This window comes from Ovis canadensis, chromosome 1 (assembly GCF_042477335.2).
Source record: "Ovis canadensis isolate MfBH-ARS-UI-01 breed Bighorn chromosome 1, ARS-UI_OviCan_v2, whole genome shotgun sequence".
Taxonomy (NCBI): Eukaryota; Metazoa; Chordata; class Mammalia; order Artiodactyla; family Bovidae; genus Ovis; species Ovis canadensis.
The window spans coordinates 115,976,776-116,000,993 of record NC_091245.1 but is presented as its reverse complement, the minus strand read 5'-3'; positions in this window follow the sequence as shown (position 1 = coordinate 116,000,993).

The following is a 24,218-nucleotide window of genomic DNA, read 5'->3' as shown; positions in this document are numbered from 1 at the left end:
TAGAAGGGGAAACAGTGGAAACAGTGTCAGACTTTATTTTTGGGGGGCTCCAAATTCACTGCAGATGGTGATTGCAGCCATGAAATTAAAAGATGCTTACTCCTTGGAAGAAAAGTTATGACCAACCTAGATAGCATATTCAAAAGCAGAGACATTACTTTGCCAACTAAGGTCCGTCTAGTCAAGGCTATGGTTTCTCCTGTGGTTATGTGTTGGATGTGAGAGTTGGACTGTGAGGAAGGCTGAGCACCAAGAAATTGATGCTTTTGAACTGTGGTGTTGGAGAAGACTCTTGAGAGTCCCTTGGACTGCAAAGAGATCCAACCAGTCCATTCTGAAGGAGATCAGCCCTGGGATTTCTTTGGAAGAAATGATGCTAAAGCTGAAGCTCCAGTACTTTGGCCACCTCATGCAAAGAGCTGACTCATTGGAAAAGACTCTGATGCTGGGAGGGATTGGGGGCAGGAGGAGAAGGGGACGACAGAGGATGAGATGGCTGGATGGCATCACTGAATCTGAGTGAACTCAGGGAGTTGGTGATGGACAGGGAGGCCTGGCGTGCTGCGATTCATGGGGTCACAAAGAGTCGGACATGACTGAGCGACTGAGCTGAAGTGATCTGAATCTGTTATTCAACTCAAAGTTTATAAAATATTACTCACAGATATTATTTTACTTAAACAAGCTATGACACAGACATGACTATTAGTCTCCTTTTGTAGAGAAAGATAGATTTAAGTGGAAATCCCTCAAACAAAAACCACTCAGCCAGTAAGTGACAAAGCTGGAATTCAAGCCCACATTTTTTTATTTCACAGCTCTTTTTTTTCCCTTCTGGGATAACATGCTGTCTTAACTAGCATAAAATTTTACCTCTACAAGCACACATTTCACAGAGGAACTCTAAAGGTATAATGCATTAATCTAAACAAAAAACACAATTTAAGTAAAAGATGGTTTCCCAGAAGCTTCTGGTTGAAGAGAAGAATGTTTCTCCTAGTTTGTGCCAAGGAAATAAAACCTCTCATGTACACACATGAAGCATAGAAGCCCCTCTTAGATGCCTGCATTTCAAGGGTGGAACTGACCCCTCTACCACACCACAAAAGCTGCTTGATGTTGACCTCACTTCGATTATGTCTTCCCTGTAGCTCAGATGGTAAAGAATCTGCTTGCAACGCAGGAGACCTGGGTTTGATCCCTGGGTTGGGAAGATCCTCTAGAGAAGGGAATGGCAATCCACTCCAGTGTTCATGCCTGGAGAATTCCATGGACAGAGGAGTACCGGGGTCACAAAGAGTGACTAACTGAGTGACTAACACTACTACCGCTACACCTTTAAAATGTCAGATGCAGTGGTCAGGAACTGAGGAATGGAGCACCCAGGCTATTTAAAGATTTTCTGCTTCAAAACAGCAACATAAAAAAGTGGATATGTCAGGTCTCATTGTTTGCCTCTCTCTAATGACTCTCATTTCCTCTCAAAGATAAAAGTGCTAATAATTATTTAAACAAAATGTTTTTTAAATGCCCAACTTTCTGGGAGCAATAATTACATTCCCTACTTTTAGACAACATTATGATCGTTAATTTCTTCTGTTTGACTCACCATGACTATTAAGGTAGGAAATTAAAAATGAAAAAAAGAACTAATTCCTCTTTCATAGTTTCCTTTGATTTTTGCATCCAGAGTTTATCCATGAAGGAATGAGATTTTGGGGAGTCCTTCGTACTCCTTGCCTACCCAATAGTAGTGCCTGGAACATGGCTGGCACTCATGATAGGATAATTGACTTACACTTAGCCTAATAACTAGCTCAGGAGACTGTTCATCAGGAGAAAAAAACATATTGACAAGGGGAGAGAGAAATACCCAAAACCATTTTTAAAGAGGTTAGAAAGGAAGAAGAACTGAATTCAAGAATCTGAGGAAGAAATATCTTCCTAGACTGTAGACTGAATATTTGGAGGACTGAAGAAAGTGCCCCTATTTTAGGAAAATGCCTAAGGGCATACTGCTGTGAATTTGAATGGAGTGAGCCTGCAGATGGCAAGATAAAAGAAAATCGGAATGTTATTATAGAAATGTTAAGCAAAGCTATTTTCAGTTGTGACTTTATGGAAAAGAAGTAATTAACCTCCAATTAAAATAAATAAAATTTAAAAAAATAAATAAAAAATAAAATCCAGGTAATGAAATCCCTGAAGTTTTACCACACAAGATGTGGGTGTGAGTGGGTGGTGGGAAACAAGCTGAACTGAGAGGTGAGCTGCATAGAATGCCACCTAGACCAGTTTGTGAAATTAAGTCCTTCTTCCCAGCAGAGAATTAACCCCTACTCAAGAAGACACAGGAATTGCCAGCCCATGAAGATATTGAGAGTGAGAAAGAACTTTGATCTTGGTAGCAGTGATGGAAAAAGCCTCAACAATCAGTGTGACTCAGAGAGAGGGCTTCTTCTAGGTACGGTGGGCCCTGTCATTGGGAACCTGAATAAAGAGGCAGGGGAGTCTCTAATCAAAGGGGAATGGGAATATCTCACACAGTAGAGGATGCAGAAAGTGATGGTGATGCCGACATAGATCAGTATGTTCGCCATCTGAGGATCATGCCCTCCCAGTCCAGTCCCATGATGTCTGCAGCACAGAGACAACTACTTGACAATAAGGAAAGAATCCTAGGAAATTAGCCCTACATAAAGAAAGGCAATGCCAAAGAATGCTCAAACTACTGCACAATTGCACTCATCTCACATGCTAGTAAAGTAATGCTCAAAATTCTCCAAGCAGGCTTCAGCAACACGTGAACCGTAAACTTCCTGATGTTCAAGCTGGTTTTAGAAAAGACAGAGGAACCAGAGATCAAAATGCCAACATCTGCTGGATAATGGAAAAAGCAAAAGAGTTCTATAAAAAAATATATTTCTACTTTCTTGACTATGCCAAAGCCTTTGAATGTGTAGATCACAATAAACTGTGGAAAATTCTGAAAGAGATAGGAATACCAGACCACCTGACCTGCCTCTTGAGAAATCTGTATGCAGGTCAGGAAGCAACAGTTAGAACTGGACATGGAACAACAGACTGGTTCCAAATAGGAAAAGGAGTACATCAAGGCTGTATATTGTCACCCTGCTTATTTAACTTATATGCAGAGTACATCATGAGAAACGCTGGACAGGAAGAAACACAAGCTGGAATCAAGGTTGCCGGGAGAAATGTCAATAACCTCAGATATGCAGATGACACCACCCTTATGGCAGAAAGTGAAGAGGAACTAAAAAGCCTCTTGAAGAAAGTGCAAGAGGAAAGTGCAAAAGTTGACTTAAAGCTCAACATTCAGAAAATGAAGATCATGGCATCTGGTCCCCATCACTTCATGGGAAATAGATGGGGAAACAGTGGAAACAGTGTCAGACCTTTTTTTTGGGGGGCTCCAAAGTCACTGCAGATGATGATTGCAGCCGTGAAATTAAAAGAAGTTTACTCCTTGGAAGAAAAGTTATGACCAACCTAGATAGCATATTCAAAAGCAGAGGCATTACTTTGCCGACTAAGGTCCGTCTAGTCAAGGCTATGGTTTTTCCTGTGGTCATGTATGGATGTGAGAGTTGGACTCTGAAGAAGGCTGAGCACCAAAGAATTGATGCTTTTGAACTGTGGTGTTGGAGAAGACTCTTGAGAGTCCCTTGGACTGCAAGGAGATCCATCCAGTCCATTCTGAAGGAGATCAACCCTGGGATTACTTTGGAAGGAATGATGCTAAAGCTGAAACTCCAGTACTTTGGCCACCTCATGCAAAGAGTTGACTCATTGGAAAAGACTCTGATGCTAGGAGGGATTGGGGGCAGGAGGAGAAGGGGATGACCGAGGATGAGATGGCTGGATGGCATGACTGACTTGATGGATGTGAGTCTGAGTGAACTCTGGGAGTTGGTGATGGACAGGGAGGCCTGGCGTGCTGCGATTCATGGGATTGCAAAGAGTCGGACACGACTGAGAGACTGAACTGAACTGAGAACCATTTTAGACAGCATCTTAGACTTTCCAGAAACATGCCATCTAAGACCAAAAATAGATACCAATGGGCATGCTGTCCCTCCATAAATCATCCCTCCATAAATCCTATTTCTAAAATAACTACTAAAAATTGACACTAATTTATGTTCTGAGGAGGAATAAATACCTTGTGAGGAGAAGCCAATGTACTTGAGTAAAACCTAATTAACCCCAGGGTTCTTACCCTCTTTTCCCAGAACGCAGTTTGGCTTCTCAATTCCAGTGTTAATCATGTCGACCAGTTTGGCTACTGATCCATAATCTATAGACGTTAGCACCATTTATACAGACTAGTTTATTTACTTTTGCATGGGCTGCTTTGATTATAATATTATTTCCTTGGAGAGCCCAATTTAGGACAGACCCAGGACCTAACCTTTTGGGGAGGAAGTAGAGATAAAACTGGATGAAAAATATCTGTTTTTCATAGAAATGCAATGGTTTACTAGGAGAATAATATAGTAAAATGATGTTTTTGAAATATTAACCCTCCCCCAACCCTGATATTTCTCTATTTCACTTCTTTCCATACGGTATATTGGTTATCTGTTCATTATTCCAGGGAAGAGTGCAAAGCTTGTGACTCTTGATCCTGGCTTTGTTTTCTAAAGGCCTTGCAGGAACGGGTTAGAGGAGAGTCAAAAGTGTTTAGAAAACATATGGCTTGAGAAAAGTGAGATATCCCCCTTCCTACCCTAGAAAAGTACTCTTCTAGGCTTGGGAAAGGAAAGAGCAATGCAGGGGTGTTGTTGAGAAGAGAGAGGGCGTGAGAGACAATGGCTCAGTACCTCTCTTCTTTGACATAGACCCAGAAGGTGGTCTGAGCACTATGGTGCCTTCAAGAGCAGAAAATGACCCAGTTTTGTAGACAGGGACTAGGAAAGGTGACAAGACCTCAGGGAGGGTGTGGATGCACAGAGGTACAAAGATAGTTGTTAAGAGATGACTGAAAAACAAGACAAGAATTGCCATGCCTTTACACACAAGAAAAAAGGAACAAAGGGAGCTCCAGTCCTAGAGGAGCTGCAGAGAGAGGACAAAGGTCATCACAAAGATGATGTGCATAGAAAATGAGGTCCAGACAGCATCCTTACCCTTGGGACTTGGCCCCTCAAGCTCTTAGACACAAACTTGGGAAAGGATAGGAAACACATAAAGTTTCTACTACACAAGCAAAATAGAGGCTTGAAATCCAGTTTAGGTTGAGTTATTAAGCACAAAAGCTAAATTTACTTCATATCTGAATTCGATGCCTCAATTTACAATAGATAAACTGCCCGTTATGCTAGTTGGCTACTTCATGCATTATGCCTTGGGTTTCCAATCGGGTGCACATACTGACACCAAAAGCTGTCTTTGCAGCCTTATATTTCCTTGAGCATTTTAATGGCCACTCAATCATTTAACATATTTGTAAAGCACCTATGAATTCCCTGGATTGCTTAGTTCCTGGGAGTACATCTTTGAACAAAACTGGGGATGTTCCTGGTTTCATGGAGTTCACAGTCTTATGCAAGAAATGGACAATATTCTGAAGACCCCCAGAAGAATGTATGATCCATTCCATTCAAGGACTCAAGATCACAGAAATTTTCCTGGTCTGGGCTCAAAACCAGGCTGCTTCATCTCTTCTGTCCTCAGATGTTCTGCTTCTGGTGATATGAAAATTACTGAAGCATATAAACATTAAAAGTGGCAACAATAGTCTGTTAATAGGTGAAAGTGTACCACATATTATGTAAGAGCATTAAGGCAAGTATTAAATACTATGTATTAAGTTAAGGAATATTTCTAAAGCAGAAAATAAAGCAATCTGTATAGCCTGGAAAGAAACGAGATGACTAATATTTAAATGAACAACATATGAATATGACATTTAAGCTGTGATAAGTGAAGTGAAAATTACAGATCAGGGCAAGAGAGGTATCGAGAGTATTCACTAGTTTGGAATCCGTTACATTTACTCAGTGAAACTGTTAATCTGAATTGACTGGAACTCAGGCTTTTTGGAGCACTGACAATAATTTGGAATAAGTTAAGAACATTTTCTCAAGAAAGTCAAAATACACAAATGAAAGAAGCAAATATTTATATAGAATACATAAAGAAACCAACCAAAGGCCTTATTCATAAGAAAAGGGGGAAATGAAAGTTAAAAAAAATCACATGAAGACAAGAACAAATATATTTTTCCTAACTTAAATTCAAGAGATATTGAACACAGGGATATATCTGGGGAGATTGGAGCCTGGAAAGGGTGCAGAAGCCTCGAGCCCTCTCCTCATACCTTGCCCTCTGTATCCCTTCCATCTGGTTATTCCTGCATTTTATCTTTCTAATAAGCAGTTGATCTAGAACTTATAGGGACAGAAGACACAGGCCCTAGACTCTAAGGACAAAGTGTGTGTCTTTAATTTTTTCGTGAGGAATCATTCATCTCTCACTGACTGAGTGCAAGACAGGTTGGAAAACAGAAAAGGGGGTAGGTTCAGGATTGCAGAATAGAAGGACTTGTGCTCATCTTCTTTGAGAGCACCAAAATCACAACTACTCTTGAACAACCATCTACAGGAGAATGTTGATACCCCCAAAAAGATACCTTATGTATAAAGGACAAAGGAGAAACCTCAACAAGATGGTAGGAAGGGTGTAATCATGATAAAATCAAAGCCCATACCTGGCAGGTTGGCAACCCACAACTGGAGAACAATAATACAAAGAAACTCTCATACTGTTGTGAAGGTTCTAGGCACCACATCAGGCTTCCCAGCCTAGGGACTCAACAGAGGGACTGGGAATCTCCAGGGAATCTGACTTGGAAGTCCAGAGGATTTGACTGCAGAACTTCCACAGGCCTAGGGGAAACAGAGACTCCACTCTTGGAAGTCACAAACAAAACTTTGTGCATGCCAGGACCCAGGAGAAAGGAGCAGTGACCCAACAGGAGACTGAGCCAAATCTGCCTGTGAGTGTTTGGGGGTCTCCTGCAGAGGCATGGGTTTTTAGTAGCTTGCCCTGGGGACAGCAGCAGTCCTGGGGCGTGCCCTTTGGTGAGCCCTCCTGGAGGTCACTAGTAGACCTACCTTAGAGCCTGCTGACTCCAGGGCTGGGTCACCTCAGGCCAAACAACAAACAGGGAAGGAACACAGCCCCAGCCATCAGTAGACAATTGGATTAAAGTTTTTCTGAACACCACCCTGTCCACCAGAGTAAGATTCAGTTTTCCCCACTGCCAGTCCCTTCCATCAGGAAGTTTATACAAGCCTTTCATCCTCGTCTCCAAGAGGGCACACTGAAGAAGCAAGAAAAACAGCAGTCGTTCAGCCTCCAGAATGAAAACCACAATCACAAAAGCTAATCAAAATGAAAAGGAATAGGATTATGTCCCAGATGAAGGAATAAGATAAATCCCCTGAAAAATAACTAAGTGAAGTGTACATAGGCAACCTTTCAGAAAAAGAATTCAGAATAATGATAGTGAAGATAATCCAAGATGTCAGAAAAAGAATGGAGAAGATCCAAGAATTGTTTACCAAAGACCTAAAAGAACTAATTTAAATTAAAATATCCTTGATTCAAAAAGTTGTGAAGTGTTATGGCATCATGAAAAAAAAAAAAAATCAGAGGCTTTGGATCTGAATTCCTGTTTTAGTTATATCACCCCAGGCAAATTGCTTAACTTTTCTTAACTTATTTTTTTTCAGTCTTCATATAACATAAAAGCAGATTAGTAATTCTAAGCTCACTGATTTGCTGTTGGGAAGACTATATTTAGTAAATTATAATTTTAAAGTATTATGATAATGTTATGGTAAAATATTATGATACTGTAAGCACTCAATAAATGATATTAAAAACAAAAACAAAAACCTCTCTTGCTTCCTTCCTTGTAGGCTCTCACAAATAGGTGTGGATGGCATATATGAGTGGGAATGGAAATAATGTACACTGGTAATATGTCATTGCTTTATGAGCAGAATGGAACACAAGGATATTTTGAAGCAACCAGAGGATGACTTCAGAGTTCTGTTTTGGAATTTGCACTTAACCTCCATTCTCCAGCATTCATCTAGGTGTCTTCCTTTCCTGGCAGAGGATACAGTCTATTACCCTGAGTACCAGTGCTCAGGGCTCCTCCCCCAAGTAAGGCCCTGCCCACCTCTGCTGACCACTCCAAATCTGCTGATGCCATGTCCATGTTCCCTCTCCCTTTCTAGCCTATAATTCTATGAATGATGAAGAACTTCTGAAATCCCCATGATTCACACAGTAATAACTCCTACTGGCTTTTAGGAGTCAGGTATCACATGCCCTTCCTTGTCTCCAGCTGTATCAATGTTCTTTCATCATACTGTGGTTCCCTCCATCAAAATTACTTGCTGCACTCTATTGCAATCATCCGTTTATAGCTCTCTCTCTCATCAGGGGCTATAAGCACTTTAAAGTCTGAAACAGTCTTTGTTTATCTTTTTTGCCACAGTGCTGGATATAAACTAGTAGTTCAGCTTCATTTCAGCCAATGAAGGAATAAGCCATCATCATTATTTAATATGCATGCAGCACTTTGAATCCATGCCTAGCATGATGTTAATGATTTTATATGTAGCAAAATGTGCATTTTAGTATTCTCCTTCTGAAGATAAGGCTGTGAGTTTGGGTTAAATAACTCAAAGTCTGAGCACCTAAAAGAGAAACATATTGAGTCAAACCAGAGGGAGGGTCAGTGGAGAGAGATTTAGCAGATGAGGACTTTTAGCTTTCCTAAACCTCATGTAAATATAGCTGCATTTTTCTGTCTCGATGTAATATGGGTTTGGGCTTTAGGATTTCAAATGTCACTGTAGAAAGACAAAGATACAGAAGGAGACAGGACTTTGCCATTATTATGGGTATGTGCATGCTCAATCATGTCCTGCCAGGCTCCTCTGTCCTCGGAATTCTCTAGCCAAGAATACTGGAGTGAGTTACCATTTCCTCTTGCAGGGAATCTTCCCGACCTAGGGATTGAACCCATGTCTCCTGTGTCTCCTGCATTGGCAGGCAGATTCTTTGTCACTGTGCCACCTGGGAAGCCCTTTCCATTATAAAGCCATCTATATTTACTCCATCTTTCCTAAAGTCTCCCACCTGTTCACAACTAACTTCTATAAAGGGCGTTAATTTGTCAAGTTATTTTTTTGAGACCATCTGACCATTCTTTCTGAAGCTGAAAATTTCCCAGATGAATATCTTGAGAAACTAGTTGGGGTTTTTTCCTAATAACATACAAAAGCATTAATTAATTCTTCTACAAACAGATTCAAATCACAAAGGTTGTAAACAACATGGGAAGAAGTCAAGCTGGCTACCAGCATAAATATTTTCCTCAACATGGACTGCAAGTGGCTTGTATTTCAGCTCTGCAGAAAGAACCAGGACTGGTGGGAATGCAGTAATGAGGGACTAGCAATCCCAGTCCATGTATCTCCCTAGGGAGGACTGTCCTTTAAGGTGCCATAAGGATCAGTTAATGAGGCCAGCCTGAGGTCTTGGGTCATGTCTGAAAGAGGAAATAACAAAATCTTCATGGGAAAATTATGTGAAGATGAAAATAGCCTGAATATACAAGTATTATCTCGCACCCTAGGGAGGTTATAAGTGTAGCCTGAAAAATAAGAAAGGGGTGGCGTGGGGTAGAGGAGAGAGGGGCAATGGAAAGAGAACCAGAGTAGGAGCTTAGTCTCAACTGTGTTAGTATATTCCCATGCATGTGTTGTTCTCTTTCTCTGGACCTCAGTTTCCTTCTGGATGTGTCACTTTATAGGAGATACTTTCTAGTGCTAAAATTCTATAATGCTGTTTTCAAGCAGAAAAATAGGAGAGCAATGTTTTGCCATTAAATGGCAGGCTAGGAGTTTAGAGATCTCCCATCTCACATTCACCAGTTGCATACCTCAGAGAGAACAAAACTCATGCTGTTAGATCCCCAAAGGGAATTCTAGATTTAAATAAACCTAACTAAGAAGCCTTTTCTCCTCTTATAGTCCCAGATAACAAATTCTCTTCCTGGGCATTTCCCACTCACCCAGGCAGAATTCTTCCTTTTTGCTTTCAATAACCCCCAATCAGTATTGCCAAAAAACACATCACATTATTTCATAACTATTTATTTTGTTGTCTAATCTGTACTAGAATGGACTAGAAAAGAACTGATGAATTGTGTCTTAATCACTTCAGTGTTCTCAGGATCCATGGTAGTATTTGGCTCATGCAAGTGTCAGCTGCTCAGCCATGTCCAACTCTTTGCGACCCCATAAACTGCAGCCCACCAGGCTCCTCTGTCCATAAGATTCTCCAAGCAAGAATACTGGAGTGGATTGCCATTCTCTTCTCCAGGAGATCTTTTTGATCCAAGGACTGAACCTGGATCTTCTGCATTGCACGCAGATTCTTTACTGTCTGAGCCTCCAGAGAAGCCCATTTAGCCCATAGTAGGAATTCAAAAAAATGAGTAAGTGCTGCATAGGAGAATGCATAAGTGATTATGTTGGGGAAAAATAAAAAAGAGCACAGGAAAAAGGGAAAGATGCTTGGCAACAATACCTTCCAAATCCTTTCAAATCTGATATTGTTAAACTTTCATTGATCTAATTAACCAGTTAGTTTTCTAAATATCAACATGATTTTGGAGAAGGCAATGGCACCCCACTCCAATACTCTTGCCTGGAAAATCCCATGGGCAGATGAGCCTGGTGGGCTGCAGTCCAAGGGGTCACGAAGAGTCAGACATGACTGAAGAGACTTAGCAGCAGCAGCAGCAACATGATTTTGGGATGACATTCTTTCCCATCAACCCTAACTGTCTGTTTCCTTCAACTTCGATGTACCTATTTCTTGCATTTACACTTCTGCCTCTCCCAACTCTCAGTACTCAGTTCAATCACTCAGTAATGTCTGACTCTTGGTGACCCCATGGACTGCAGCATGCCATGCTTCCCTGTCCATCACTAACTCCCGGAGTTTGCTCAAACTCTTGTCCATCGAGTCAGTGATGCCATCCAACCATCTCATCCTCTGTTGTCCTCTTCTCCTCTTGCCTTCAATCTTTTTCAGCATCAGGGTCTTTTCAAATGAGTCAGCTCTTTGCATCAGGTGGCAAAAGTATTGCGTTTCAGCTCCCTCCTCTAGCATCAGGATATCAGCACTGTTAGACTGACAATTACTTTCATCTTTTCCCTCCATACATGGACAATATTCTTTGTTCCCCTGTCTTAGGATGACAAATTGAGCAAAAAACATCTTTTGAAACTGATTTCCAAATTGCTTAGGTGATGTACTTTTTTGTGTGAAGTTCCTTTTAAGCAAAGATTCTGTTGCAGTTAATTATAAACCAATCTTAACGATACTACTTTTATTGGATGGATGTGTATCTGCCTTCATGGCTAGTTAATCATCATCCTAGACTTTTCATTGATTTCCTCTTCCTCCTCTCTCTTTCCTGATAGCTCTATTTACGTTTAGGAAAGATAGTTTCATTCTGTCCTAATTTTTTCCTGGTCACTGATTTTCAATGTTGATTTATATTAGAAATAAAACATCAGAGAACCAGTGTGTAGATTATCTTGACAAGGGAAACCTGTAGAAGTGGAGGCTTGCTTCCACCCTCTGATTCTAGAAGAAACAGAGTGAAAATGTTAGAGCTCTATTACAAAAGTGCTCCAGAAAATGGGTTCACCCCAGAGCAGTCCAAGGGCGCATTTAAACACACTCAATGCTCAAATTGTCCCTTTTAAAGAGTTTCCAAGTAGAATTATATAATTACTTCATTACAGATGAGATTCACATTTGCAATCAGCTTGTGTATTGGTGTGGTTTAGAATTATAGAGGAGCCTGGTAGGCTCCATGGGGTCGCTAGGAGTCAGACACAACTGAGCGACTTCACATTCACTTTTCACTTTCATGCATTGAAGAAGGAAATGGCAACCCACTTCAGTGTTCTTGCCTGGAGAATCCCAGGAATGGAGCAGCCTGATGGGCTGCCATCTCTGGGGTCGCACAGAGTCGGAAACGACTGAAGTGACTTAGCAGCAGCAGCAGAATTATAGAACATTAACTTTGCTCTAGCCCTTTTACTTTTGCAGATGAAGAAACTCAGGCCCAGAATGGAGTGGCTTATTTCCACTCCAGAAAACAGTGTCTGTTTTCACAGACAGTGACAAATCTACGACGAGAATCCTCATCTAGTGCTTCTCTTTTAGCAATCTGAAGTCTTTTCCCAATCAGCTTTCATGGAGACAAAACTTTCCACCTTCCAAATCACTTCTTAATTGTTTTAAGTTTGCCTTTAGAAAGCCCCTGATATGCACGTGGGAATATGGTGCATTCTTGTAGCACTCACTGCCATTAATTCAATTTCAGTTTTCTGATTAGCTTCTGGCCCTTTGTAGAAAGTAGGGCCCTGGGAAAATTGGGTGCATCATGTGACAGTTACACTTGAAAGCTAGAGGTGGAAGTAAGGAATGGCTGAAACAGCATTTCTAAAAATTCTTTTGCAGATACTTATAATCTTAATATGTTAATTATGGGCAAATTTGGTAATCGTGGTAAAATCAATTGAGAAATACTGAAATAAACACAATTAAATGAGATTTTAACTTTTACTCTGCAAAATACTCTGTAAACAGATTGAAGAAACATGCTACAAGCAGAAAATACTTGCAAACCACATATTTAACAAAAGATTTATCTAGTATATATAAAGAACTCCCAAAAGAATACAACTGGAATATGGGTAAAAGAGGGACTTCCCTGATAGTCCAGTGGTTAAGACTCCATGCTCCCAATTCCTTTTCAGGGAACTAGATCCTGCATGCTGCAACTAAGGCACAATGCATAAAAAAAAATTTAATGGTCAAAAGATATAAAACACTTCAACAGGAAGAATATAGAAATGGCTAATAAATGCATGAAAAGGTGTTCAACATCATTAATCATTAACGAAAGAAAAAACCATTACTAGATACCACTATACACTCACTAGAATGGCTATAATCAAACAGACAACAATACCAGGTGTTGACAAGGATGTGAAGAAACTAGGTATCTCATACATTGCTGATGAGAATGTAAAGTGGCATGGCTACTCTGGAAATAATTTGGCAGAGCCTTAGAAAAATAAATATATACTTAGCATATACTTCATCAATCACATTCTTGAGAGTATATCACAGAAAATTGAAATGTTCACACAAAAATGTGTATGAGCATTCATAGATAATTATTTGTAAACTTTATTTGTAATGGCCACAAGTTATAAATAATTCAAATATCTTTCAATAGGTAAATGTTTAAATAAACTGTGGTGCATACATAATGAGAAAATGAATGGACAATTGATACCTGTAGCAACTTGAATGGATTTCAAGAGAATTATACTGAATAAAAAAATCTAATCTCAAAAGGTTGCATACTGTATAAAACTATTTAAATAACATTCTCAAAATTACCAAATTATAGAAATGGAGAACATAGTAGTGGTTCAGTTCAGTTCAGTTCAGCCGCTCAGTCATGTCCGACTGTTTGCGACCCCATGAATCGCAGCATGCCAGGCCTCCCTGTTCATCACCAACTCCCGGAGTTCACTCAGACTCACGGCCATCGAGTCAGTGATGCCATCCAGCCATCTCATCCTCTGTCGTCCCCTTCTCCTTCTGACCCCCAATCCCTCCCAGTTAGAACTGGACATGGAACAACAGACTAGTTCCAAATACGAAAAGGAATACGTCAAGGCTCTATATTGTCACCCTGCTTATTTAATTTATATGCAGAGTACATCATGAGAAACGCTGGACTGGAAGAAACACAAGCTGGAATCAAGATTGCCAGGAGAAATATCAATAACCTCAGATATGCAGATGACACCACCCTTATGGCAGAAAGTGAAGAGGAGCTAAAAAGCCTCTTGATGAAAGTGATAGTGGAGAGTGAAAAAGTTGCCTTAAAGCTCAACATTCAGAAAACGAAGATCATGGCATCTGGTCCCATCACTTCATGGGAAATAGATGGGGAAACAGTGGAAACAGTGGCTGACTTTATTTTGGGGGGCTCCAAAATCACTGCAGATGGTGATTGCAGCCATGAAATTAAAAGACGCTTACTCTTTGGAAGAAAAGTTATGAGCAACCCAGATAGCATATTCAAAAGCAGAGACATTACTTTGCCAACTAAGGTCCGTCTAGTCAAGGCTATGGTTTTTCCTGTGGTCATGTATGGATGTGAGAGTTGGACTGTGAAGAAGGCTGAGCACCAAAGAATTGATGCTTTTGAACTGTGGTGTTGGAGAAGACTCTTGAGAGTCCCTTGGACTGCAAGGAGATCCAACCAGTCCATTCTGAAGGAGATCAGCCCTGGGATTTCTTTGGAAGGAATGATGCTAAAGCTGAAACTCCAGTACTTTGGCCACTTCAATATTAGTGGTTACTCGAGTTTAGGGAGGAAGATGAATATATAAAGGAGTTAGCTGGAAATCTAGGCTGGAGTTATAAATTTGGAAGTCATCAATATACCGATGGCACACAAAGTCAGGAGACAGATCACTTTGGAGAAAGTTAAGTTAGAAAAGATGAAAAGTCCAAGGCCCAAGTTCTAGGCCCCAATATAGTTAATAATCCATGAGAAAAGAAGAGATCAGCAAAAGAAACTAAAATATGATCAGAGTGTTAGAATGGGGGAATTACGGACTGACACTTTTTCATATATTTATTGTAGTTTTGTTACTTTAAAAATGAAGAGAGCACGTCTGTGTCTCCATTTCTTCTCTACAAACAGGTTCATTAATACCATTTTTCTAGATTCCATATTTATGAATTAATATATGATATTTGTTTTTCTCTTTCTGACTTACTTTACTCTGCATAACTGTCTCTAGGTTCATCCACCTCACTAGTAAAATGGATAGTTGGTGAGAAGTTCCTGTAGAGCATAGGAACTCTGGAGCTCTGTGATGACCTAAAAGTGTAGAATGGAGGGGAATGGAGGAAGGTGCAAGAGGGAGGGGATATATATGTAATTATGACTGATATGGGCTTCTGTCTTAGCTCAGTTGGTAAAGAATCTGCCTGCAATGCAGGAGACCCAGTTACGATACTTGGGTCTGGAAGATCCCCTGGATATGTAAATGGCAACCCATTCCAGTATTCTTGCCTGGAGAATCCTATGGACAGAGGAGCCTGGTGGGCTATAGTCTATGGGATCACAAGAGTCGGACATGACTTAGTGACTAAACCACCATCATGACTGAACTCATTGTTGTATGGCAGAAACCAACACAGCATTGTAAAAAAAATTTTTTTAATAAATAAATGCAAAAAGTACAAGTAAAACTTTTTTGATATGATGGTAAACTCCTTAAAGACACAAAAATCTATTGCTTGCTCAGGGAAACAACATTCTTCTCAAAGAACTGTTAAATCAAGATATATATTGGCTAAGATGTTTAATAGTCATGACTAAGGATTGAATTTCTCTGGTATATGTTATATTGTCTTACATAAATATAACAAGAAAAAAAGAAAACAATCTGAATGTATTACTGGATGACTTTCAGGACTGAATTTTTTTCTCCTCTAGATTCTAAGCTTCATAAGGTGAGGGACCGTACCTGTTAAGTTCTTTGCACAGTGCCCTTGCACTTAGTAAATTTCCATAATATTTGAACCATTTTAGGTCTCTTTAACACATAAACACCCTCAACCTTATATTTATGCAAAACTTCCTTGCTAACGACTAAGCCCTGGGCAGAACTTGTCGATAACTTTACATGTCCAAATTTTTTTCCCTTATATGGATGAAGTTTTATAGATCATAAATTCAAATGTTCAGAGAACCTTAGAAGTTATTTATTCTTACCCTACCAATCCGCTTATGTTGAATTACTAACTAAACAGAGCTTAGCTGAGATTGGCACTTTTCTAACACTAATAATATTTTCTATGTTTTGTTTCTTTCTGCCAAGAACTTAAAAGTGGTGAGGTAAGCAGGGAAAGGCATTTCCTCTCCAAAGACCAAATCTTGAAAGTTCACCCTGGCATCAGCCACAGTAAGGCTTTCTCTAGACTCCCCACACTTGACTTTAGCATCTTTTCTTTAGCAGGGGTTTAGGAAACCTAGATACTATTTGTAGCTATGCCACTAGCTCACTGTGTGGCTTTGGACAAGCCATATAATCTTGATACTATGATGACTTACCCTAACCGCTTCTTAATTTATTGTGAAAATGCTGTAGACAATATTCATGATTGGTTCAAGACACATAGATGGTTAAAAGTCATTGCCCTAAATATAGATATTCTTTACATATTTGTCTTTGACTTTATTTTTTTTCTTTGCACTCAGTTTAAGATAATCTCATGGCTATAGTGAAAAATTAAATTCACAACTGTGTCTAGTCATGCTGTCTTAGTGCTTGAGTTCTAGGTGTTCAGCATTTAGCTCTGCAACTCCACAGCCTAAGCCACATTTGCAGAAAGACCTAGGACTCAGCTGGGTAACCTAGTGGACCTCTTTGGGGCTTTTTGTCCTAGGTCAGCCAAAATCTATAAGATGTTGTTAAATTAAATGAATAAGCTAAGTACTTCCTGGCTCAAGCCCATATTTCCTAGGAAACTGTGGCAGTATTGTACCTACTGATTGGAGTACCATGTACTAAGCTAGGGGCAGCTGAGAGAAGGCAGTGGAAGGTAAATATAATGATAAGGCTAATAACTAGTACTTACTAGTGATTAATTCATTTAACTTTCACAAAAACTGCATAGTAATTACCATCATTCCTCATTTAATAGGAAACCGAGGAAACAATGGATGACTTTCTCAAGGAAATTTTGAAGTTTTGATAGAAAGTTGGAGGCATTATTTAGACTTCCAAAAATACCTTCCCTCATGCTATGAAAAACATAAATTAGAAGAATCATGGTAAACATGCTAAGAGATAGATTGCCATGGAAGAGAAAAGAGGTGAAGACCTAAACTAAAAGCTTCCAGAAGGAGAAATTGGATTCTTCCTTTCTTACATTTTCATAGAAGAGACACCTTTTCTCTATTCCTCATAAAGTGGATTATTGTAGTGAACATTTCTTGTCTCTTTCCACTCATTTTTGTTCCAGCTCAGGGAGCATGTATAGATGATTTGAAGTTTGAGAATCTTATGCTTAGTGGAGGTAGCTTCACTTGCAATGTGTGTGTTTTTTTTTTTTTAAATTGAATCACAATGTAAGGACTTTTCTCATTCTCCTTCCCCATGTACCTTCTGCCCCTTGTTTTATAAAAGGAGGCAGGGCTTTCTCAACTCTTTCTCCCATAATGAAGCAGATAAACAGGGCAGATGTTCCTCCATTTGTTGAAGATGTACCATCTTCCAGTTTTGTTTTTTTTTTTCCCCCTTGGTATTGGAATGAGTAAATCAAACCCTACTCTTCCCGCTGATGCAAATATCTACATTTAGGGCCAAGTGTTAAGATGGTCCTAGCTTGGCCCAAGATCCTAGCCACAGTTTTAAATGCAGCTTCTCAAGAAGTTCTATATTTTGTGTTTTACTGAACAAGCATCAATAAAGCTGGCTTTTTTCAGCTTTTATCTCTCTATACCTGTTATTAATATAATCTTAAGGAGAGAAAGCATTGCTAGCACCTGGGATTCCAAGAGGATCATCAGTGGGGATAGAAATAAAAGACTTGTGTTCATCAAGCAGTGTTTGTCCAGGGAAATGCTTCTCTAATATTTGAGGAAACTCTGCTTCCCTGCTTTCCCAGTGCCCAGTAAAAGAAATTTGTCTGTCAGTCTCAGGTTCCATATCCATAAAATAAGGATTATGGACAACTCTGGGAAGCAAAGGCAATGCTATTCTTCATTCCCCCTCCACCCCACCTTTAGGTTCATAATAGGACATTATAGAGCCCAGTGAGTCTTCTATCATTTCATACTGAGTGGTAATCAAAACTCCATCTGGTCTTTAGGACACTCTGATTGAGTGTCAGAAGTCATTAAATTAAAAGAGTAAAGATAAACCACAGAAGTCTTTGATCCCTGGGTCCAGTAATCAGTTCATTAAAAAATTAGAGGGTAAGGTCCAATAATGCTCTCTAATCATATTAAAGCCAGGGCAAATCTGACTATCTACATGTTTGGGGGGCCTGTTGGCCTCACCCAGATCTAATAAAGAAAGTGATTTTATCTCTGCTCTTACTAACACTGTCACTCTCTTTTCTGAGGGAGGTGATGTAGGTAGGAAAAAATTGTGATCTAGAAAGCTAAGCACCAGGATTGTCCAGCTCACACATCTGTGAGTGCCCCTAGGGATAAATGTATTGTATGCAATGTCTCTTCATTCTGTTCCCATTTTCATAAAATTTTAGAATTTCCAAGATTTAATTCTTTGCTTTTCCATGGAGGAAACAGGCATTGCCCAGAGAAATGATCAACATCACAGAGCAAGTCAGTGATGGAATGGAAACAGAAAATGTATTAATTGACTGAAAGAGTAAACATCTGCTGATCTTCTACCATGGGCCAGCTTTGTGCTAGGCTCTAATAGTGGGATTAAAAGATGAATACATATTAGTTGTTGCCTGCCCCTCAGGAGCAATAATGTATTGGTGGTACTGTAAACAAACTCTATGCAATATACAGTGGGATCAGTCAAGATGGAGTGGCCATTTTTCCAGAAAGAAAAAAAACAGTGTGTATGTGTGCACTCAGTAATGTCTGACTCCTTGAGACCTCATAGACTGTAGCCCACCAGGCTCCTCTGTGCATGGAATTTTCCAGGCAAGAATACTGGAGTCAGTTGCCATTTCCTACTCCAGGAGATCTTCCTGACCCAGAGATGGAACCCTGGGTCTCTTGTGTCTCCTGCATTGGCAATGAGATTCTTTACCACTTTGCCATCTGGAAAGCCTGTATATATATTCTAATATATCAGTTCAGTTCAGTTCCTCACTCAATTGTGTCTGACTCTTTGCGACACCATAGATTACAGTGCACCAGGCCTCCCTGTCCATCACCAACTCCCAGAATTTACTCAAACTCATGTCCGTTGAAACAGATGCCATCCAACCATCTCATTTTCTGTCATCCCCTTCACCTCCCACTTTCAATCTTTCCAAGCAGCAGGGTCTTTTCCAAGAGTCAGTTTTTCACATCAGGTAGCCAAAATATTGGAGTTTCACCTTCAACATCAGTCGTTCCAGTGAACACTCAGGACTGATCTCCTTTAGGATGGACTGGTTGGACCTCCTTGCAGTCCAAGTAACTCTCAAGAGTCTTATCCAACACCACAGTTGAAAAGCATCAACTTCTCAGTGCTCAACTTTCTTTATAGTCCAACTCTCACATCCATACATGACTTCTGGAAGAAACACAGCTTTGACTAGATGGACTTTTGCTGGCAAAGTAATGTCTCTGATTTTTAATATGCTGTCTAGGTTGGTCATAACTTTTCTTCCAAATAGCAAGCATCTTTTATTTTCATGGCAGCAGTCACCATCTGCAGTGATTTTGGAGCCTAGAAAAATAAAGTCTCTCACTTTATTCTAATATGTACATCAATCCAATTTCAATGTGCAATATATTTTCCAAGGCTAAAGAATTATATAGATGCTTTGAAATGTTATGGTAGAGTTAAAGGGCTTCCTAGGTGGCACTAGTGAAAAGAACCCACCAATGCAGGAAATATAAGAGACACAGGCTTGATCCCTAGGTAGAAAGATCCTCTGGTAGAGTTAAGTGCAATTTAATTGAATATGTTTGCCTGATAGTGAGAGAGTCAAAGCCTAGGCAGGTTGATAAGAAGTCTAAGAGTCCCCAAGTAGAGAGAGGTCTGGAATTCTCAAGGAGGAGGAAAGGACAATATTTTTTTTCCCCTCTACATGCCTTAGGATTATATAACAATAATGTATACAGTTTCTGGAAAAAAAAAATCTTCTGGCCAATCCTTTTATCTGATCTGCCAGAAGGTTTTTGTTTTTTGTTTTTCTTTTTTTTTTTCCAGAAACTATATCCATTATTGTTATATATATTGTTATATATATATAGTTATATAATCCTAAGGAATGTAGAGGGGGGAAAAACACATTAGATATACCAAGGGAACATTTCATGTAAAGATGGGCTCAATAAAGGACAGAAATGTTATGGATCTAACAGAAGCAGAAGATATTAAGAGGTGGCAAGAATACACAGAAGAACTATACAAAAAAGACCTTCATGACCCAGAAAATCACAATGGTGTGATCACTCACCTAGAGCCAGACATCTTGGAATGTGAAGTCAAGTGGGCCTTAGAAAGCATCACTACAAACAAAGCTAGTGGAGGTGATGGCATTCCAGTTGAGCTGTTTCAAATCCTGAAAGATGATGCTGTGAAAGTGCTTCACTTAATATGCTAGCAAATTTGGAAAACTCAGCAGTGGCCACAGGACTGGAAAATGTCTGTTTTCATTCCAATCCCAAAGAAAGGCAATGCCAAAGAATGCTCAAACTACCACACAATTGCACTCATCTCACACGCTAGTAAAGTAATGTTCAAAATTCTCCAAGCCAGACTTAACAATATGTGAACCGTGAAATTCCAGATGTTCAAGCTGGTTTTAGAAAGGCAGAGTCAAATTACCAACATCTGCTGGCTCAAGGAAAAAGCAAGAGAGTTCCGGATAAAAATATATTTCTGTTTTATTGACTATGCCAAAGCCTTTGACTGTGTGTATGACAATAAACTGTGGAAAATTCTTAAAGAAATGGGAATACCAGACCACCTGACCTGCCTCTTGAGAAACCTATATGCAGGTCAGGAAGCAACAGTTAGAACTGGACGTGGAACAACAGACTGGTTCCAAATAGGAAAAGGAGTACGTCAAGGCTGTATATTGTCACCCTGCTTATTTAACTTATATGCAGAGTACATCATGAGAAACGCTGGACTGGAAGAAGCACAAGCTGGAATCAAGATTGCCGGGAGAAATATCAATAACCTCAGATATGCAGATGACACCACCCTTATGGCAGAAAGTGAAGAGGAACTCAAAAGCCTCTTGATGACAGTGAAAGAGGAGAGTGAAAAGTTGGCTTAAAGCTCAACATTCAGAAAACGAAGATCATGGCTTCAGGTCCCATGACTTCATGGGAAATAGATGGGGAAACAGTGGAAACAGTGTCAGACTTTATTTTTTTGGGCTCCAAAATCACTGCAGATGGTGATTGCAGCCATGAAATTAAAAGATGCTTACTCCTTGGAAGGAAAGTTATGACCAACCTAGGTGAACCGGGAGTTGGTGATGGACAGGGAGGCCTGGCCTTCTGCAGTTCATGAGGTTGCAAAGAGTCAGACACAACTGAGTGACTGAACTGAACTGACCTGATATGTAAAATAGGTAACTATAAGAACTTACAGTATAGCACAGGGAACTAACTCTACTCAATACTCTGTAATGACCTATATGGAAAAAGAATCTAAAAAATAATGGATATATGTGCATGTTTACATAAAACTGATTCACTTTGCTGTACACCTGAAGCTAACACAATGTCGTAAATCAACTATACTCCAGTAACAACTAATTTTTAAAAAGAACTATTCTTCCTGTAGATTAGAGCTGTTGTTAAGTATTTAGGTACTTTTCTCACTGATGGTTGTTCTGCTTTTAATTACAGGCCAAATTGAGGACATAATTTGAATGCATTATCTGGAGAAGATAATTACCACACTTCAACTGTACAGAACACAGAAGCTGTTTAAGTTATCATTTATTGAAGACATGCAATGGGCCAAATGCCAGTCTAAGTCCTTTATATATCCTGTCATAGTGAGTCCTCACAGCACCTCTTTGAAACTGACATTTTGATGCTCATTTTTACAGATGAAGTGTCAGAGTTCCCAAGAGATAAAACAATGTACTCAAATTGACATGGGTAGTAAGTGTTAAAGGCTAAGCTTTGCTTTTGCCTTTTCAATACTGATATAATAAACATTATACCAGGCATTTTAGGAGATGCAGCAATATAAAAGTTGTGTTTACTGGTTTCTGGGCTTTTATAATACTTGAGAAATCAGGTATTTATGAAAGCAGTGTTACATCAGCTCTAACTTTTTAGAAGCATAAACTCTTACAGTAATATTTAAAAAGAAAAAGAGACTACTGTGAAACCTTTTCGGAAGAGATGGGAACTTCGTGAAACTTCAAAACTATTCCTACACGTTATCATGGGGAAAAAGAGAATTCTGGGCAAGGGTTCTTGAACAAGTGTATAAGGTATACTTGGAAGTCAACAAGTAGATGAGTGGATGGAGTTCTTGGTACATGAGGGGCTGTTGAAGAGAAGAAAACTTGAAAGGTTGAGGTGGGTGAAAAGAGAAAGATCATAGATTATTTCCCCAGAAAAATATTGTAAGAGTTTTAAAGCTACAACATTTATGATGTATTTCAGGATTGTTTAGTGGATAAAACACTGTTTTGCTATTTTGAGGAAATCTATTCAGCAGAGTACATTCAATAATGTCATTTAAGGCTTTATTTCTCAGCTATATCTCTCCAGGACTCCCTTACCCCCATCTACCTAGAAAATAGGGGATTCAGGGAGGAGGAAATTAATCTAAATTCATGTGCCTTTATGGGGTATGAAACGAAGGAGAATAGAGGTAGAGCTCTAGATGTCTATTATGGAGCCAAGCCTTTACCAATGACAATGAAGTCTGGGACAATGATTCTTTAATGTCCATGTCATTGGACTTGTCATAGATGAGCAATTATTAATTAAATCCTCCTGATAGCTCAGTTGGTAAAGATCCGCCTGCAATGTGGGAGACCTGGGTTCAATCCCTGGGTTGGGAAGATTCCCTGGAGAAGGGAAAGGCTACCCACTCTGGTATTCTGGCCTGGAGAAATCCAAGAGGGGTCGCAAAGAGTCAGACAGGACTGAGCAATTTTCACTTCACTGGTTGATTCTGTTATGCCAATCTTCAGTCTTGCTCTCATGGATTACTATTTTCTGAGAATATGTCGTGTTGCTTGCTCTTTTGGTGAGTCAACAACTAGAGTCAAAGACAAAATGCATTCATTGTGTTTCCTGAGTTCTTTAATTTGCCTTATTTTTTTTAACTTGTAAATATTATTGTTTCTACTAAAATTATTTTCCTGTTTTTCTTAAAGCTTAAAAAAATCACTTGTAAACCTTGTAGCTTGCTTTCTCCATGAGTCACAGAAGCTGTTGAAGGATAAACTTCAAGCAGTTGGGGAATAATATGTTTGATAAACTTTGCTGTGTTAAATGTTTTGAAGAACATTCCTGAGCAAGAGAAGCATAATGAATTAGTAGGTACCGCATGAAGCTGCAAGTAAGTTAGGAAGTGTTTACTCATTGAAGTAATTTCTGAAAATGAAACATGGAATAGATTTTGGAAGATTATGTGTTCTGTGTATGGATCTTCAGTTCAGTTCAGTCACTCAGTCGTGTCCGACTCTTTGTGACCCCATGAATCACAGCACGCCAGGCCTCCCTGTCCATCACCATCTCCCAGAGTTCACTCAGACTCACGTCCATCGAGTCAGTGATGCCATCGAGCCATCTCATCCTGGGTCGTCCCCTTCTCCTCCTGCCCCCAATCCCTCCCAGCATCAGAGACTTTTCCAATGAGTCAACTCTTCGCATGAGGTGGCCAAAGTACTGGAGCTTCAGCTTTAGCATCATTCCTTCCAAAGAAATCCCAAGGGTTGATCTCCTTCAGAATGGACTGGTTGGATCTCTTTGCAGTCCAAGGGACTCTCAAGAGTCTTCTCCAACACCACAGTTCAAAAGCATCAATTCTTCGGCGCTCAGCCTTCTTCACAGTCCAACTCTCACATCCATACATGACTACTGGAAAAACCATAGCCTTGACTAGACAGACCTTAGTCGGTAAAGCAGTCTCTGCTTTTGAATATACTATCTAGGTTGGTCATAACTTTTCTTCCAAGGAGTAAACTTCTTTTAATTTCATGGCTGCAATCACCATCTGCAGTGATTTTGGAGCCCCAAAAAATTAAGTCTGACACTGTTTCCACTGTTTCCCCATCTATTTCACATGAAGTGATGGGACCAGATGCCATGATCTTAGTTTTCTAAATGTTGAGCTTTAAGCCAACTTTTTCACTCT